Genomic DNA, 18,976 nt, shown 5'->3' with positions numbered 1-18,976 from the left:
GGTGCCCCAAGGTGACACTCAAGGTCAGGCTGGACCAGGCTCCGAGCACCTGATGGAGCTGTAGGTGTCCCTGCTCATTGCAGAGGGGTTACAGTGATGGCCTTCAGGGGTCCCTTCCAACTCAAACAATTCTATGACTCCATAAGAGTAACGGGGGGCAGTAGCTCTGGCATTTTGTGCAACAAGTACCTGAACTTAAGCATGGAAATGCAAGAGGTCTCAGTTTCTGGGTCAGGAAAGAAGGGCCATGAGGAAAATTGGTGTATTCAGTCTACTGAGAAAGTAATGTCCTAGAGGTAAGAAGAAGGGAGAGGGTGAAGGAAAGCAACACACAGTGTCAAGCATCACCTCATGTACCTTACTGTTGCAGCTCTCCAACAGGAGAATGAGCTTTTACAGATGTAGCTCTGCAGTGCTTGTTTTGTGCCCAAAACAGGTGTGCATTTATATAGACAGTACACTGATTAGCAGCAGAGGGCTGGAGACATGGCAAAAGCTTGGTATGAGGGTACCATCAGCTGGTTCTAAGCCACAGAATCACTTAATGACTTAAGTTAGAAGGGACCTCAAAGAACATCTAGTTCCAACCTCCTGCTGTAGCAGGGCTGCCAATCAGTAAATCAGGTACCAGATCAGGCTGCCCATGGCCAGGTTTAAGGCATCTAACCTAGCCTTAAACACCTCCAGGGCTGGAGCATCCACAACCTATCTGGGCAAATAATATCATAAACTCCCTGTATTTTACCCTTTGGATCTAGGTTATGTCCCAGGGCTCACAGCTGTGATAGGTGCCCCACCACACTACACATCATTAAATTAAAAGGAGCACCTGGCTTAGGTTCCAGCTGGAACAGGGCTTTGTTTTGTTTTGGTTTTTTTCCTTCTTCTTTTCTGACAGGAAAGTTTCAAGGTAGAGAAGTGTGAAAACTTTTGAACACCTTAGGACATAGGAAGAATTTCTTAAGCTGCTGTTTAGCTAGTAGGCATAAATGCTACCCCAGTGCTTGTATTTCTTAAGATATGTCTCACAAGCCTCTGTTAAGAGCATGGCAATGGAAGCATGAGCTGTTCTTGTGTTCTGCCATGAGCCTCCATGCTTGTGTCCAGCTCTGCTGCTGCAGCCTGTAGTGCTGGTGGCAGGCTGAGTTCAGCCAGAATGAGGCAGCAAAGCTTTCTGTAAGATCGTCCTGTACCTATGGTGTAATACGCTACACAGAACAGAAAGGACCAAGATCTGGCCTCAAGTCCCTCTCTGTTCTCAGGTAATCACAGATATCTTCTATTTAAAGACTTACCATATTATTATTACCAGGAGTTTGACTCAATTATCCCTATGGATCCCTTCCAACTCAAAAATATTTTATGATTTTATGGCATTATGCTGTCCTGGATGAAACTGAGCCTTGTGTTTTAAGCAAAAACAAAAAGTGAATTGTTATGGGTAGGAGAATCCCAGCTCTCAGCACACTCTTTCCTCAAGCCCTGCTTTTCACCCAGGCCCCTGGTGGAAGATCACACTGCTGTGCTGCCGGAGCCAAGAGGTGGCAGCTGCCAACCACATTCCCCTCCCAGCTGAATCACTTCTCTCCTTTCAGTGCATCACATCTGGGGAAGGAAACATCTTCTTACTGTTTCCTTCCCTCCCTCCTACCCCTTTTACAAATTGCATTCTTGTACAACCTTACTCGATCCTTCTTTTCAGCGGGAGTTACTATTTTCATTACTTCTGTATTAAAGAGGTTCTATTTGCAAATCCATACATCACTGTCATAAAATCAATATTAATATCACCATTTAAATACGAATAAATATTGGAAATTGAAGACTCTCTGCTTCACTTCCCGGTAGGAGTGGCAGGAGGAAGCAGCTATCGCTCAGCCATGCAAATCCATCTTTTGGAGCTTAGAAACAGATCCTCAACTCCAATGAGGTCTGAGTGCCCAGCCTGCAGTTCCCTCCTACAAAAACTGCCATTTTAGTATCCCAGTGTGGCCTCAACAGTGGCTATATGGAGTGAAATGGACTGAACGGCATGGGCAGTGGCTGTGGAGGATGGTGCAGCCCTGCTCTTACAATTAGTGCAGTGAAGCCCAGGAAGAGGCTGGCACATTTGCCTAACAAGTCACTTACTTACATACGCAGGACTCTGTGAGCCAGTGTGTGCCCTGCACCCCAGACTCTTGCTGGAACAGGGCCCCAACATCATTCTCCCCACGATGAGCAGCCCTTCCCACTGTTCCGCTGCTCTAGGAGGGATTGGAGAGCTGCTCAAGCATTGAAAATCTCCTTTTCCCTGCTAAAGCATTGAGGAAAGGAAGAATGTTCATAATGTCCCTTATTAGAAGATCTTTTATTCCTTCAGCTGTTACTAATAAGGGAATCAAGCCCTCACCACACAGCACAACCAGACCTGCAGCCTTCTGTCAGCCACACGATGGCAGAAGAATCAAAGATCTGCTCTTAATGTATCTGCTGCAGACAGGGAAGGCACTTGTTTTCACCTACAGATCAAGAGCCACTCTCACCACTCACTGTCTTAGACCCCATCAGAAAATTAGAATGGTAAAGAAAAAAGCATGACACTACATGGCAACACCTCCATAGCATCTGCACAGGGACATGGCCTTATTTCTTCATGAAGAAGGATTCACTTTGCACCATCACGTAGCCCAGATGTCACGCAGAAACCATTAACCTTCGCACAGCCCAATGACTGCAGCAGCATAAAGAAAGGACTCCAATGTTTCATAGCATGAGACAGCTGGAAGCTCAGTGGCATGAGGTCCTGAGTCACCTGACAGAGCTAAACCTGTTGTGTGTGCAATGAGAGAGGTGACCTTCAGAGGTCCCTTCCAACACCATAGACCCATCTGTTCCAAATCAGCCTCTGCAGACAGTTCTGCTCCAGAATCTGTGCACACCCTTCCTGTTGGCAGAGGGGTGTCAGACAGGCTTGGTTTGAACCACATATAAAACAATTGCTTTAATAGCCCGGGACCTATGCTCACAGTATGGAACAACAATGGTTTTCATCACTCAGCTTACAGTCTATGTAAAGTTTCTTACTGCATAGGTAAGAAATTCCAAAAGAACCAGCCAGCTTCAAGTGACATCTTTTTAAAAGAAAGGAGATCCATGTCAGAGCCCAAAGCACTCAGTGAGAAACCCTACTTCCAACCCTACTTCATCACAACATGAAAAACATATCTGTACTGCCCAGCATCAGATGGAAGAAATCCAAAGGGGTATAAACAAATGCAATTGCCCATCATAAAACCCACAAAATATAGTGCCTTACCTTGTGCTGGTTCAATCAGTGCTGTTCCAAAGACAAAGTGCACTTTGATCAGCCTTACACAAACACAGGCAGCAGTTGGCATCTCTAGGGCTACAGCTGAGCTGCTGATGGCTACAGGTGGGGCTGCTTAAGGCCATTAGTGCCCACAGGGCTCTGACAGTCGTTGGTCTGATTGGTCTGCAAGGCCATACACTGGTGAGGAGTCCCCAACTCCCAGACAGGTCATTTTAACAGATCAGTTTTTGCCGTTCATCTTTTTAAACAGAAAGTTAATATCTTCAGGTGGTGTCAGTTAAGATGTTCTTCTGACTGGCAGTGGCGATCAGCTGCTCTTCACCTACTGGAATGGCTGTTGGAAGGCTGAGGTTACAAAATACCACAACTTTGGTATTCATTTCCCATCAATGCAGTTATGATGCCGATGTAACAGACGTTGAAGGGTCGCTCGGTGCATCGCCCGCAGCAGGTGGCGCTCCCCACCTATAAATGATAGAACCAAAGTCTTAATAGGATTGGAAAGAAAGACCAATAAGATCATCTAGTCCAACCACCACCCCAAGCCAATACAACAGAGGCGGTCCCTGGGTGCATGCTAAAGACCAGAAACTGGGCAAAAGTGTTTCCCTTCCTTCCCAGCTGCAGCAAGGAGCCCCTCGCTGTTCTGTTATTCCTACGGAAGCCGCAGACTGGATCCAAGTCTCAGCTGAGAGAAATAAAAGGGGGATTAGCGGTGGGTATTGGACACCCAGAGCCTTTTGGACAGCGATATGAGAAGGGTAAACTTCAGGCATTCTGTGTCCTGAAAAGTCTGGGCCTTGGCAACTACAGCCAACAGATCGGCTGTGCTGCCTGCTGTAAACTGAAATGCCCTCTTCCTTCCTCTGAAAAGAGAAAGAAATGAATGCACCGGAGGGTAAATACGAAATGCAGCTGAACGTGGGATCACTGTGTTGTCATTAGCAGTTATCACCTTAAGCATCACTGCAGGCATCCAGCATGGGGAATTGGAGACTTGTGATAACTGAAACCTTTATGTGACTCATCTGGTGGAGGTTGGAGTCATTTTTTCAGATGAACAACAAACAACAAAAAAAGTAGTAGAAATTGGAGTTTGTTTGGTGACAGACATGGAATACGTATTTGGAACTCATCAAGAAAATCCATACTCATTTTTGTGCAGATATGTCCAGCTGATTTCCTTGTATTTGTCCACCTTTCAGAGAAGCTTAGGCTCTGAGGGATAGCATTAAGTTGATCTGTTCAAACCTCCTGCAAAAGCTGATTACAATTTTATTTCTTTCCCAGAAATTAAATTAAATCTATCTATCTTGGAGATGCGTTCCAAACACTCATGGTCTATTGAACTCACCCAAGCAAGATATCCACCTTCACTGAATGTAGCTAGTTTCTGCTTCCAGCTGTTAAACCATACTGGGCACTCAGGGCGTTCCAGATCCTCCTTTATATTAGTATACCAGAACTGGGCTCCAATTGAAATATACAAGGCATCGCTCCCTTTAATTGATTTTTATCTTACTTTTTTTTTTTTAACTAAAATATTGCAGCTTTGCCATAGCACTCCACTGACAAATCACATGCGGGCATGTGTTCACGGCAGGGCTGTACACTTGAGTCTACACGCAGACTCCTGCCCTTCAGACACACTGCTGCAGGGCTGCCATCTGCAGCAGTACATAGCAGAAAGCATCCATGATCCCCAGCACACTGGGGATCCTGCACAGCAGGAAAAAAGCAAATGGAAAGCAAAATCAAACCGAAAAAATGGAAACATCTTTAAGTGCATCTCTATTCAAACAGCTAGCTTGGGATCTTCTGGACTCCCAAAGGATTTCTATGACTATCAGAGCACACCCTGTGTATTGTCTAAGGGGCATCATCAACTGGCAGTGTTTCAGTGATACAAACTTAAATCAGCCAAACAGGTGACAGCACTTGGCAGCTCTTTTTTTTTTTTTTTTTTTTTTTGCACATTATTTGGCTATCACCTGCAGTGAGTAGCTAACATCTGTAGGACAAAGTAGTTAAGAAGGAAGGCAAAGCGAAACCAGGTTCCAATTCATATGCCCTCACTTACTGTAGGGAAATGATTGTTGGCCTTGAAGCAGTAACATATTTGGAGAAACTATCACACCTATTCAGTACTATTTATATACTTTCTTAGAACCGGCATTTCAGGAAACAAAACTTCTCTTCGGTGTTGGTAGCTATGAAGCTTTGCTAAAGTCTGCATTCCAAGCAGGCAGGTACAGCCATCTGCAGAGTTCCTTTGCATGGAGCATTCTTCCTTGCCCAAATCAAGTCCCTCCCTCCTCAGTGGTGCTGCTCTTACTGCACTGCACAGCTGCCTCTGCCAACTCCTGTGTATTCCTTGGGTACTGCAGGAGATGGAGGCTACTTCTACTCCAAAACTTTAGAAGAATTAATTTTTAGTAGGGAGAATGCAACCTATGGCTTCTACATCCTAAGGAAAAAATACATTCAAAGCAATGCCAAAAAGAGAAATGGACAATTTCTGGCACTCAGGAAAACAGAGGAGAAGAAATGTTGTGGGGAGGAAGTAGATGAACTTCACAGCAGTGTGAATAAGACTATTTGTCCTACTGGCACATCTCACATTCATGTACCTGAAACTAAGCCATTCATGTGATATCACTACGAGTTATCACTACAAGAAGGAACTAACCGTGCTGTCAGTCAGACACATCTTGAGAGCTCCCAATACGTACTTGCTTACTTAAAAACTAGCGACCTGCCCAGAGCCAGCAAGCAAAATTGAAGCCAAGAGGTGTCTGTGTTGTAATACATTGAAGTTGACAAGACTGGGCCAAAGATACCATTGTGACAAGCAGCACAGTTCTCCTGAGGTGGACGTACTTCTGTCAACCCCCACATTGCCTCCATCCACTCTTTATAACTGACTCTGTTTAGCAGACCAAAAGGACAGTGCTTACCACGTCCCTTCCCAGTCACATTTTTCACTGAGTAACTTTTTTTAGGCAAAGAACTTCTCACAGGAATGTGAGGGAATCTGCCTGATGAAATACCCACTCCCCCAGCTCAGATTCTCAAGCACCGCTCAACAGCTCTGCATTGACTAATGGCCATCACAGCATATGGATTTTCACCTTAAGCTTTAGTTCTTGTCTGAATGATATTAATACACACTGTTTATCACTAATGAGCTCTAGAATATGATGTTAACAGAAGCAATTAAGGCCCAGCATAACTGTCTGCAACACCGTGGTGGAGCTGAATATACTGCTAATCAATCACTTCCATAGTTCAGTTCCAGTTTCCTTACTGCAAATTATATCTCATGTGAGTTAAACTCAGCTTAGCTCCCAGGCTGGTGGCTTTATTTTTAAATGCAAGTGTCTCTATTAAATCACTTGTGGGCATTTGGAAAGTCGCTCACATAAGAAAGAAGCATATAAATCTACCCTATATGCTGCCCTCAATGTCTTTTTATTTATTGTTCAGTGCTGACGGCTACCTTCAGTAAGAGGTGCCTTATATAGACTGCCACTTCCTGTATATAGAATAAATTTAAAGTCCTCTGGAACTGACTCAGCCCTGAGAAGGAAGCAAAAGCTGCTACTTGAGAGCAACACTCCCAAAAAGATGATGAGAATTTAATGACTTGATGCTACACCAGAAATCAGACAATTTTTGTTACTGACAACAGCAGGAATCAGTAGTAGAGGAAGCCAGGCTTGAAACAGCTGAGCCTTCCTGTGTGCTGATGCTCTGGATAACCCACCCATTCTATCTAGTCTTGAAGGTGACTGAAGAAAACCACAAGTAACACAAGACACAATCATTTGATCACATACTGTGAGAAACTGCTGTGAGAAGCCAACGCCAGTTTGAATTTGCTCCTCTCGTATATTTTGGGAGGAGGCTCAAATTCTGCCTGAAGGTGCTCTGTCATCTGAACAGGGAGAAAGCCAACAGCAATGAAACTGCTTCCTTTCATACGCTCAGCTTTGTGCTTCACTGCCGCAGAGCTGGCATTCTGCAGCTGTGATTTCTCCTTAAATGAGCTCAAAATAAAAGTGTTTTTTGTTTTGTTTTGTTTTGTTTTTTAAGCTGGGTGATCTAAGAGGCCTTTTTCAACCTTAATGGTTCTATGATGCTCTCTGCCCTGGCTCTGCTTGCTGCTTTAAAACATCCACATGAAATGGAACACAGAAAAGTGGAACATAAAATTTCTACTTGCTTTCTCCTACAGGTGTTATCAGCGTATCTACAAGCATGCTCTGTGCTTTGACGTTTTCCATCTCTGACTGATGCTTAGTACCAAATTAGTCAGCATTAGTCAGCAGTTCCTTTATTATTGTTATTGTTATTATTATTATTATTATTAAGGAGCAATCTATCTAAGGACCAAGATCAAAGCATCGAGTGCATCATTTCATTGCACTGACTTCAATCGCAGTGTCACTTTAATTTGCAACCACTGAAGCAAAACCTCCCCAAAAGCAAAGGGAATCCTCCCACAATTAGCCTGCACTCAGCTCTATGCTGCAGGAGTTATGCTGCCGCGGCATCCCGGCCACAGAGCCCAGGTTGGGGTGCAGCTCTGCAGTGACATAGCTGTGTCACTGCAGTGATGAAGGGAGACCTGCTGAGACCTCTAAGAACAAAAATGATTGGTGAAAGAGCTTGTTTGCTTGTTTTTTTGATATGATGCATAAAGGGAAGTTGAAAGAAGCTCATTCCATGAAATCCTAACTCAGTAAAAACAAGGTTATTGAGCAGCTTGTACACGCACAAGGCTTCTTGGTTTGCCCTGCACCAAACAATGCACTTCTGCTGAAAGAGATCAAAATAGAAGAGCCGTGCTGTAAGAAAAGAACTAACAGTAACAGCCAGTTACACAGCACTTCTATTGGCATGCGGATGGGTGAGCCCCTCTTCTCCACATCCACTTTCCTGGTGCGGTCTCCTGACACCATAAACCTATAGCTGCCTTCTGGATTTTCCAAACCCAACTCACGTCTGCTGGATCTGATCAAGGAAAAATCATTCACAATTCAGATATGGGAAATGGCATGGGACAAAGTAGTGCCACTTTTAGAACTGCAGGTTATGACACAACATAGAATCATAGAGTGGCTGGGCTGGAAGGGACCTTAAGCCCACCCAGTTCCAATCCCCTGCCGTGGGCTGGATGCCCCCCCCTAGCTCAGGCTGCCCAGGGCCCCATCCCACCTGGCCTTGGGCACCTCCAGGGATGGGGCACCCACAGCTCTTTGGGCAGCTGTGCCAGGGCCTCACCTCCCTCCGAGTAAAGAATGTCCTCCTAATATCTAATATCTAATCTATATCTCCCCTCTTCATTACCACAACCACTGATCTGTTTTACGTCAGAACTGTCACCCTGCTCTGGGCACGGGCCGTCACACAAACACACCCCCATCTCCTCGGATGTGCAGTTCCTACGAAAAAGGAGAGGTGTGGATAGAGGACAGAAACCATCACCGCATTTTACACAGAGGCAACCGAGGCACGAAGCGACAAGGCAGATTACCAAAGCTCTGCAGAGAACCTGGGACACTTTAATCTGCCAGGAACTCAGCGCCAACCCCCCCCCCCCCCCCCCCCCCCCCAGCCGGCCCTAACCACCAAGGAGGCTCTGAAGCAGAAACATCCCACAAAAACAGAAGGCTGAAAACAGCAAGAATCGGTGCGGCGAGCGGGCTGGCACCCTCACCGCCTTGCCTTTGTGCCAGGCCGGCGCTGGGGGCTGTGGGTGCTGTGTGAGGCACCTGCGGCCGCACAATGGGCTGTGGGTGCTCGGGGGAGAGGCAGATTGATGCTTTGTGAGCGGGGGAGGAGGGCTGTCACTTGAAGCCATGTGAACCCAGGCTTTCGGGGCAAGGAAGATTGACAGCTTTTGTAGGTTGCAGCTCTCTTTCAAAGCTCTGCTTTATAGACAGTAGGTTAGGGGGCCCGGGCTTTCACTCCCATAATTCGAACAGGGCAATCGTGAGCATTGAGAATTTCTTCTCTCTCTCTCTCTCTCTCTTCCCCCCTCCCTTCTCTCTCTCCTTTTTTTTTTTCCTTCCCCCCCTTGTTATGCATTAAATGATTTCAGTGGAGGAATGTGCAGCATTAATTAGAATTGGTGAGCAGATACCGAGGGGAAAAGTTTCTTCACAACAACTATAAGAGGTGTCAGTGCCACAAAGAAGGTTTTGTTTTCGCTCTCCCCCGCATTATCAGTGCAATATGTAAGGTAGCGATTCTTTTCATTTAAATTAAGTGGAAAGCTACTAAATCTTGTTTTATTCTCCCCCCCCCCCCAAAAAAAAGAAAAAAAAAGAAAAAAAAAAGAAAAAAAAAAAGTCCTTAACACTTATCTTTTAACTTCTTTTATTCCGCAAGGTTTGTGTTTGCTTTTGCTTTCAGTCCTCCCCATTAATCGCCCTGCAAAGATGTGTATCCAGTTTTGTGTATCATTTAGCTCCTACAATTATAGGCAAGTACAACTAATATATAGGATTGTCTCCCGATTAAAGCAACAACGTTTCCATTTAAAATCAAAGGCGCTCCTGCAGAAGGACGCATTGAGATGCAGAAGTGTGGCTGGCTGCTCTCTGTGGGGATTTCCGAGCTTCTTTCAACTTTCTAAAAAGAAGTTAAGCTAAAAGATGGGCTCGAGCATATCAAGTGAGAGCTTAGCAGAAACACTCATTAATATATTTATGTGCGCTTTCTTTTTTAATTTCATGCCTTTAAAACTCTTCCCATCGACGTTATCCCTGAGAGTTTCGAGGTATTTTCTCCCATCCGACATGCACTGTTTATAAAGAGTAATTAGAAAAAAAAAATAATAAAAATAGATTTTAAAATCTGAATTGAGTTTCAACACTTAACAACAGGCATAAGCCCATGCCCTGCACTACAGGGCAATATTTCATCCTTTTTTTTTCCTTTTTATTATTCTTATTTTTAAGGATTTGAAACTAACCAAACTGTGACCCCTCAAAGCTCCATCTCACCAGACATAAAAGGAAACTGCTCTCTCTGGAAGCCAATCCCTAAAGCTCCGTGCAGATCCTCCATCAGCACATGCGCCCAAAACATGAAATACTTTACCTATCGCATCAGTCAGCAAACGCTGCTGTTATTCAAAACCAGAGCTTGAAAATAAGCTTTGTTATTAGCTCCTCATGGACATCAGTGTGTCCTCATGTGACTGATAAATCACCGGTGGGAGACACAAAGTAGGGCAGTATTTCACAGAGCCCAGCAAGGGCCCAACAACTTCAGGAGCTGCGTGGGGATGAGCAGCACAGAGCCCGTGTATGGGCAGTGAGGAGTTCTGCCATGCATGGGATGCAGCTTTCTAAGCTCAATAAATTTAACTCAGCACAAAGTCAACTCCAATATTCCACTTTCTGGCAGGATGCTTTCCCCCCACCACAGATAGGAGGGGCTATGCTATTAAATCCGGCAGCATTGCGAGGAAAAAATAGCAAATACTGAGGGCCATTTTTCACAGCTCAGGGGAAGAAGAAGGAGGGTCTCAGCTCCAAAGGCCAGCATTCAAATCCTGGAGCCAAGGTGAGCACGGACCTGCCTTGCAGGCTGCACGCCATGCCCAGCTCACCCGCTGCAGCCATGCAGCACCGCTACACAGCTCACTCTCACCCAGTTTGCCTCCTGCCTCCCAGCCCAGGGGCCATCTCCCCATCTCCCATTCCCCCCTCTTTGGACCACGGTACCTTCAGAATTATGCATCCCTCACGCATGTAAATGAGAGGGGTCCAATTACACGCGAGGGAGAAAAGGTTTAATGAATCGTGAAAGAGCAAGGGTTGCATAGAAAGAGCTCAATCCCAGTGCCCTCTCACTCCCCCTCCACTTGGAAACGTGCATTTCTCATTTATGAGAGTGAGGAGAGAATGCAGAGGAGCGGACGGGAGAGAACCACAGCAGAATGAATACAGCATTTGTTGGCATTTATCACAGCCCGCACTTGAAATCTGTGATATGTACTTCTGAAGGAAAATAGTTAAGCACAGAAGTTACGTTCCTCTAAGCAGCGTAAACAAGTACAATACAGGATTGTAGTTAATTCTCTCTTCATTCAAGTCCTTCTATCTGAAGTTCATCCCTTGTCTTATTCTCCTCTCCTCTGTGCATACTTAAGGACTTATCTGAATTTAAAAGGCAAAGAACATGCAGAAAGTGGTTGTTATTAATGAGGTCCTATGAAATTACAACACATGGAAAGCTCCCAGTAGCCTCAATGGCAATTGCACAGCGTCGTGCTCCAGAGTTGTGAAAAGAAACATAAATAAACAACTGAACGTGAAGATGATCTCTATCCACTCTCAATGAGAAATTCACAAAACGCAACAATAATTATCTGTTCAGTGTCTTCAAAAATTGGCCTTAAAGTTTCCTTCATTATTTGCGTATGAGAATAGCCATGAAGTTGCAGGTGGCAGTGATCTCATTAAGGTAGCACATAGCCATGAAGAACAGCTTCCACAATAGGGAACAGCAACAGAAAAACCCCTGTGTGCACTCCTTTACACAGGTGTGTGAAGCTACTCCAAGCATGCTCCAATCTTTTACTAATTTGATCTAAAGCAGCGTAGCTGGGGCAGCCCAGCTCCCTTAGGGAAAGGAATTAAAGCAGCAGTATAGATGTGCTATAGGATAGCGAGGGTTTGCCTGTCCCCATATGCACAGCATCTGCAAACCTATATTCTGGGCTTTCCTACAGAGATGTCATTGCTAGACCTCATAAGGCCCATCTCCTGACAGCTGTCTCTGTCCTCTTCACAGCATGTGTCACAAAGTGGTCAGCTTCATACCAACGGGTGCTGTTCTATGATGTGACTGAAAATGGGTGATAACTTACAAGTCAGAAGAACCAAATTGCCACTTCTGAGCTGAAGAAAGCAAAACTTCTCAGGGAACGTACAAAACAAGATGTACACAAAATATCCTAAAGAGCACACATTGATGACCAAATTTTGACCTAAACCACTTTTCCTTTGACTTTGTCTGATCCACAGAAAGACTCTGTCAGCCAAATAAATAAAGCCTTCCTCACAAACTAACATTTATAGAAGCGTGGAGCAAAGACATTCCACTTAAGGCACAACTTTCAGACAGCTGAGGGCTTGTGCATTTCCTTTGCAGCCCTGGGCTGATGTCTGCTTCAAACACCTTAGCTGTGAGCTAAGTGTCATAACTGTCATGCTCCAATACACCAAGTTATGCTGAGATTTCAGAACACCTTCTAATGAACAATTCTCATAGGCACATCAGACTCCTCTCTCTTGGAACCCATAGCATTTATATCCATTATTGGGAAACAACATCCTATACAACAGTGATATGGAAAAGAGGCTCTCTGGAGCTCACAGTTGCAATACGTTTCATCACGGAAGGTGGGAAAAGCAGTATTTTCCACTACCAGTTTCAATGATGGGGAGCTGAACTGGTTTTCATGAAGAACCAGGCACCATTTGGGACTGAAAGACATTTCTTTGCATTTGTTTTCCAATAGGAATTTAAGATATCTCAGGCCAATGCCTTCTCAATGCATTTTGAGGCTATCTTAATATATATATATTTAATATAGCAGAGCAGAAGGAGAGTACTTTAATAATATACTAATTAAAAAAAAAATAGCAGTACAAGACATGAAGTCATTCATGAGGGGTTTTTTTTTGTATCTTAACTTAGCAAACCAAGGAGAGGAAAAAGCATAAATCCATATATATGCTCCATTCATCATGGCCACAAGCACACTGTAAGTACAATTTTCTACACCAAACCATACTCCTACAAACTTCCTTCTCCATCAGCTTTCCCCATATGACTGTGTCTTGTGCTTTTGCCATATTACTGTCTCTGCCCTGGTCATGCATGGCAGATACTTAGGGTCATGGTTGGTTGGGTTCAACCTCCACCTCCTGGAAAGGTGGCGGTACCTTCCTAAGGTCTCTCAGCAATGGGGTGGGAGGAGACCCAAGGCTAAGTCCTTGCCACTGACGTGCACACAAGCTATTGCACATTCCCAGGCTCTGTTACACAGCCTATTTTGCCCCCACTAATCGCTAACTTGATGGTGAGAACATACACACCTTGCCAGGTCCACCAAACCTCCTGTTGATTCTGTGCACGACTCTTACCAAGAGGAGCCCTAACAGCAAGCTGGAGGGGAACAGCACACAGTACAGACACCAACAGAAAGAGCAAGGATCTCTCTGCTTTGGTCCACCAGCTTTGGCTCATCTGCCTGTGAGATTTAGCTCCATGTGAGTTACATTTTCACTAATCAGTGCTGATTTTACAACCCAGGCTTTGACTATCTGCATGAAAGCATGTGCTTTTCTTTCAACAGAAAACATATTAAAACCCCCTTTAAAGTTGTTGTAGATTTTTTAATTTTTTTTTTAATGGGGAAACATGAGGTAATTAAGGAAATCATGCACCATGCCATGTGGAGGCCTCCTGACAAATACAACTTTGGTGGCCATGACCCTGGCCAGAGGAAGAAGGCTGTGATGTCACCTCATCCCCAAGTCCCAGTTTCACGGATAGTATCTCTGAAAGGAATTGTCTAAAGGAGATTGTTCCTTATGAAAAGTTCACATGATGGAGTCTGAAGGGCTTGTTTCACTTGAAGCCCAGCAGGACAGAGCTGTTTGGAAAGAAGCATTCAGTGTGTTCTGTTTGGCTGAAAGCTGTCACAGTGAACAAGTACTTAGCAAACAGCATGAACAAGGATATGAACTAGAAAACTAGCAGGGCCCTGACAACATTGTAATAGTGGGCTTGTCTGCTCAGGGCCAGTACAATGATACATGGGGGCATGAGACAGAAAACAGGAGAAGAGGATTTTTGTATTTTTAATATGTATATTTTTAATGTGACAGGTTATCATTGCTCTGCTCATGTTCACATTACCGTGGTCACCTTCAGCATCAGTGGGAAGGGAAAGCATCCCGGGGAAGGGACGTGGGGCAAAGGCACAGCCCAGAGGGTGAACTGACCGATAGACTAAAAAGCAATTGGCTCTTTTCTATTGTCCTGGTTTGCAAGGTTTTTACTTCCGTTATGAGGGTCTGACACTGTAAGCTGATCCTCTCTACATTCTAATGCATGTTGAGCAGTGAACAAAAGCTGTCCAAGCCCGAGGTGAGCACTGTAGGGAACTGCCATCCCACACCACGTACCAAGCACCTCACTGCTGCTGACCCCACGCAGGTACAGGAGCCCAGCACCCAGTAAATGCTCCTCTCCCTCTGCCCCATCATGCAGGAGATCACTGACTGCAGTACAAGATTCAGATTCACAAGAGTAGGAAACCAGAACACGATGAACACCACCTCAGTTCCACAATCTGCAACTGCCACCTTATTTCTAAAGCAAACCTCAGGAACTCCAGCCACCCCTTTCCACTATGATGACAATGACAGTTGTCAAGATGACAAGAAGAATTCCAAAAGCTGTAACAAATAGCTTATGTATCACTTCTAACACACTATGTTTTCCTTGCTATTGAACGTTTCTAACTGATGTCCTTCCTTACTATCACTTTTTCAGGTTGACTTCTACCATTCCATTTACACACACACACAAAAAACCCGTTTCCCTCCTTCCCCTTACCAGGACAGAAACTTATGAACAGTTTAAGAGCAGAGCCAATCACAGCACCCACCTCCTAGACCTGCCTCAATAAGCTCAGGATGAAAAAGCACTTTCTGACCTTACAGGAAAACCTGGTCCTAGGAAGACACTCCCCGATGAATGGATCAGAGCCACTACATCAAACCTGACTCTCTTCCTGCATACACTTCTCTCCTCCATTCATGCTCAGTAACAGTATTACTGTTTCTGTCTGCAAACTGTGGTCTTAATTTATAAGGCCAATATGCATCACTTCAAAGTGATGTCTGGCCTCAGTGTTGCCCGTATGTTGTACTTAGTAACTTGGCATCTAAGGCATATCTACTCTTACTCTGACGCCTCCAAACCCTTAATATTAAGGAGTTTTCAGAGCTGCAAAAACAGGACTGTTTTTAATAATCCACATGGGTTGTGGGTAACTTCTCTGCTAACACCCTTCCCAGCTTGGTTTTGGGTGAGCTCTGTTTCAGGGAACCCAGAATTAGGACCTCTGAAGTAACAAGTCTGCGCTGGTCTGAGGAACACAGCTTATCACTTTGTTGATACTGAAATGTATTAGTCCACTGCTAAAAAGGTAAACGGGGTATTAGATGTTTCCTCAAGCTCAAAAACACCTTGTGAGATTGAACTTCTTTCAATGACACCAGAAGAGAGAATCGCCCTCTGATACCCCCAACACTGGTAATTGCATTACAAGGCAATTATGGCAATAAAGCAATACTTCGATTACACTGAATCTACCGCCCCACATCCTTTTTGCAGCCCCTGCAGATAGCAGTAGGTGTTTGCTCTGCAGACAGCTATTACCCCATCCACAAGCCACCACTGCCCAAATGCTTGCTACCACCCCTGTTGGAGGTTTCCAGCTCCATTTGCTTGATTTGTGGCATGGCTTCTTGGAGTTTCCTCAAACTGTTCTGGGCACACTTAATTTAATTTATAACAAGATAACTTGGGAGATTCTGAAGTGAGAGAACACTCATGTTATGCCCGCAGCACAGGCCTGAGAGCTAACTCCCATGCAGAGGTGACCTTCAGGTAGAAGTGGTGGTATTTCCAGCTGGCAATGGGAGATGTACACTGATCTTGGCACAACTGCAGAGCAGCAGGACGTAGTCACATCTCCCACTTCTGCCCTCCACCTCTATAAAACAGCTGGTGTCACTTTTATGGCTAGTGCCTCTGCTTTTTGCTTCTCTGTTTGCAAAATGACTGCATCCCACCCACACTCCTCCTTGCAGCCTTTGCAGCACCGCAAACAGGAACACGGCTGTGGCACTGCTGCTAAAACTGCTCCTGTGCTTGCTCAAAAAATAGCAGCGATGCTTTTTATCCTGACTTATCATGCAGTAAAGAATAGCCTCCCCCTTCCCTAAACCATATTACTGTCTTTACATTGCTCTATTCCCAGGCTAGCCTATTTTTAACCTGTGCACTGTTTGAAACCGTAAAACACAGAGCCCCTTTCATGCAGGGAGGGATGTGTTCCTGCCAGCTCCCAGTGTTCTAGGGCAGGTGCCAGCTCCCTCAGCATGCTGATCCCTGCCTTTTGGCTCCAACGTTCAGAGCGAGCTCTTAGCTGTGAGTTTTCCCAAAACAGCTCTCTGTCCCCTCCAGCATCGTGCTTTCCCCACTGCCTGGTAACAGCGTGTCAGTTCCATCCACCCCCTTCAGCACTGCCTTCCCAAGCAGGGCAGCCCGAAGGAGAAGTCAGCCACAGACAGCTCAGGCTTTTGCAAGAACGAAGGATTTCTACTCGCAGAGTCCCATTTCAGTCTGTGTCAGCGAGGCTGCAATAGTGCAGACAGAGAGAGGAGGGAGGTGTCACCCTGTTCAGCTGTCCCAGCGCTCCACACGCAGGGCCTGAAAGCATTGCCACTGCAGACAGTTATCAGCCCTCTGACAGACTTGGCTTGCAAGCTCTTGTTCCCGGTTCCAACCAAAATGAACAGATTTTGCAGAAAGGGAATGTAATTTTAAAAGTCCCAAGTTAATCAAATGCTTTAAAAACACAGTACCCACAATACAATGGCTCAACTTTGTCCTGGGTGTCAGCCCATTCACTTCAGCAAGCTTATGCCAGAGATGAATTTGCTCTGGTGCCTTTGTCAATAAAATTCTAGATTAAAAAGAGACCCTATATAGAACTGGTCCCAGAGGTAATTGCTAGTTAATCAGCCAATTAACTGACCCAACGAGTAGGAAAAGGGGAAGGGGGAGTAAGGGGGGAAAACAAATCAGTCAAGGTATGGTAGAACATAATTCTTTAGGAGTTAATGTTAGAAACCTTTTCAAAGGGATTACAGCCTACCTTGACTCATACTCATTTCTTCTCCCCCCTGCCTCCCCCCTCCTTCTTTCCTTTCTCTCTTCTTCCCAATTTGTAATTGTTGGTTCCCCTAATTGGCTGATTAACTACTTATTACTGGCAGACCTGGAGGTATGTGGGATCCCGTTAGCTACGGAACTTGATTTCATCTCATGAAGCAGTGCTGAATGCAGCAGGGCAGCTGCAAGGGCTGTTTTTCTCCTAGGCAGTCTGACTGCTTAGACTTCAGCTGAACTTCTTTTGAGAAGATTCTTTTTTAAACTAGCTTCTATTTTATTTATTTAATAAACAACCACCAGGAAAGGGAAGAGTTCTTTAACAGGTTGTTATGCAAACAGAACGATTTCTAGCAATGGAGTTTGTAGCCCTCCATCTAACCTATTTACCGCACACTGATATCACCACCATCAAGGTATTTTGAGCTGTTACAGCTGATTGATGTTATGATACCAAGCAATGCCAACAGAATTAATCTCTACTTATCTTCAATAACCTTATCAGACTGCTTTTTACCAGCAGCTAGCCTGGGGAATGAGTCCCAGTGGGGGACTGGGATAGCTGAGAAAGTTACCATCATTTCTTCTCCTTGGAATCATGTGAGGAAATGAGCAGAGCTCATCCCTGCAGTTGTTGGCATTCTGTTGGATTGACGCTATGTCACCACGTCAGGGAGGCACCAGGATAGCCTGGGTACATCCTGAAACCACACAACCAAGCAGAAATTCAAAGTTGTTCTCTGATGCTTCAAAGAGTTTTGTTGATTGTTCAACAGAAGGCAAATCTTGCAGTGTCTCATTAATGTGTGTGTCCATTCCAGCATCATGCAGATGAGGACAGAGCTGCTTGAAATGATGACATCATAGCCAGGTGGGTCACTATGTTTCACCTCTCCAAAGTGATGCCAATCACTGCCCACGGCTGCACATACACAGGTCATTTTCTAATGTTGATGGACTGTTTTGAGCTCTCACCCTCCCATGATCATTCATAAAGAGTTGTTTTTCATAAGTAATAATTGTCTCTGCTCACTGCTTGCTGGTTGGGCAGCAGTCCCTCCAAGAGCAGTTGTTCAGGGAGATGGGGATGGAACGGGGCTCTCCTAACATTGCCTCTACTGCACAAACCTCATATCCTAATTCCATTTCCCTCCTTCGGCTTTGGAAGAAAGTCTGTTTAAAGTTCTGTTTAAAGTTTGTGACCATTTCTTCCCCCTACCCCTATTTCTCCTTTAGCAAGAGAGCAGGCTGAGCCCAGGCAGCCCATCCTCAACTACATGTAAATCACAATCTGATTAGGAAGTGATATATTCATCTCTAACTCCTGCATAAAAGTTATTCAAGTATTTTGACAAAATAAGTGCTGTTTACTTTATACATTTTCTGCTAATTCTAAAGATTTCTGCAAACCTAAAGGATCTCATGGAATTTACAGGCTTGTGGCTTTGCTATTGAAAGTATAAAGGCATGCTAAATTAAGTTGATTTGCCTGTGAAAGAAACACGTCCATTATTCATGTCAGGGCCCTGTCACATCAAATTGAGGGAGTGAAGAAAACCCTTTTTTATCAATGCAAGGGGGGAAAAAAAAAGAAAAAAAAAAAACAACTATTGAGGGACTGAATTTCAATTGGGAGAAAGTCAGTCTGAAAGCAAGGTTAAAAAAAAA

At 44.7% G+C, this 18,976-nt stretch overlaps 1 long non-coding RNA gene across 3 annotated transcripts in view; it reads right to left on the bottom strand.

Annotated features, from left to right (window-relative positions):
- Nucleotides 1–17,323, bottom strand: part of LOC121110605 — a 70,120-nt gene extending 52,797 nt beyond the window's left edge. For 2 of the 3 annotated variants that reach the window (XR_005859286.2, XR_005859285.2), the window contains exon 1: nt 3,299–3,956. This is a non-coding gene — a long non-coding RNA (uncharacterized LOC121110605). Of the gene's footprint in view, nt 1–3,298; nt 3,957–17,294 lie in introns of those variants that run through there. The other variant, XR_006939118.1, reaches the window with a different exon arrangement.
- Nucleotides 17,324–18,976: the final 1,653 nt, after the last annotated feature.

This window comes from Gallus gallus, chromosome 4, assembly GCF_016699485.2.
Source record: "Gallus gallus isolate bGalGal1 chromosome 4, bGalGal1.mat.broiler.GRCg7b, whole genome shotgun sequence".
NCBI lineage: Eukaryota > Metazoa > Chordata > Aves > Galliformes > Phasianidae > Gallus > Gallus gallus.
This window is presented reverse-complemented; position numbering and strand designations above follow the sequence as displayed.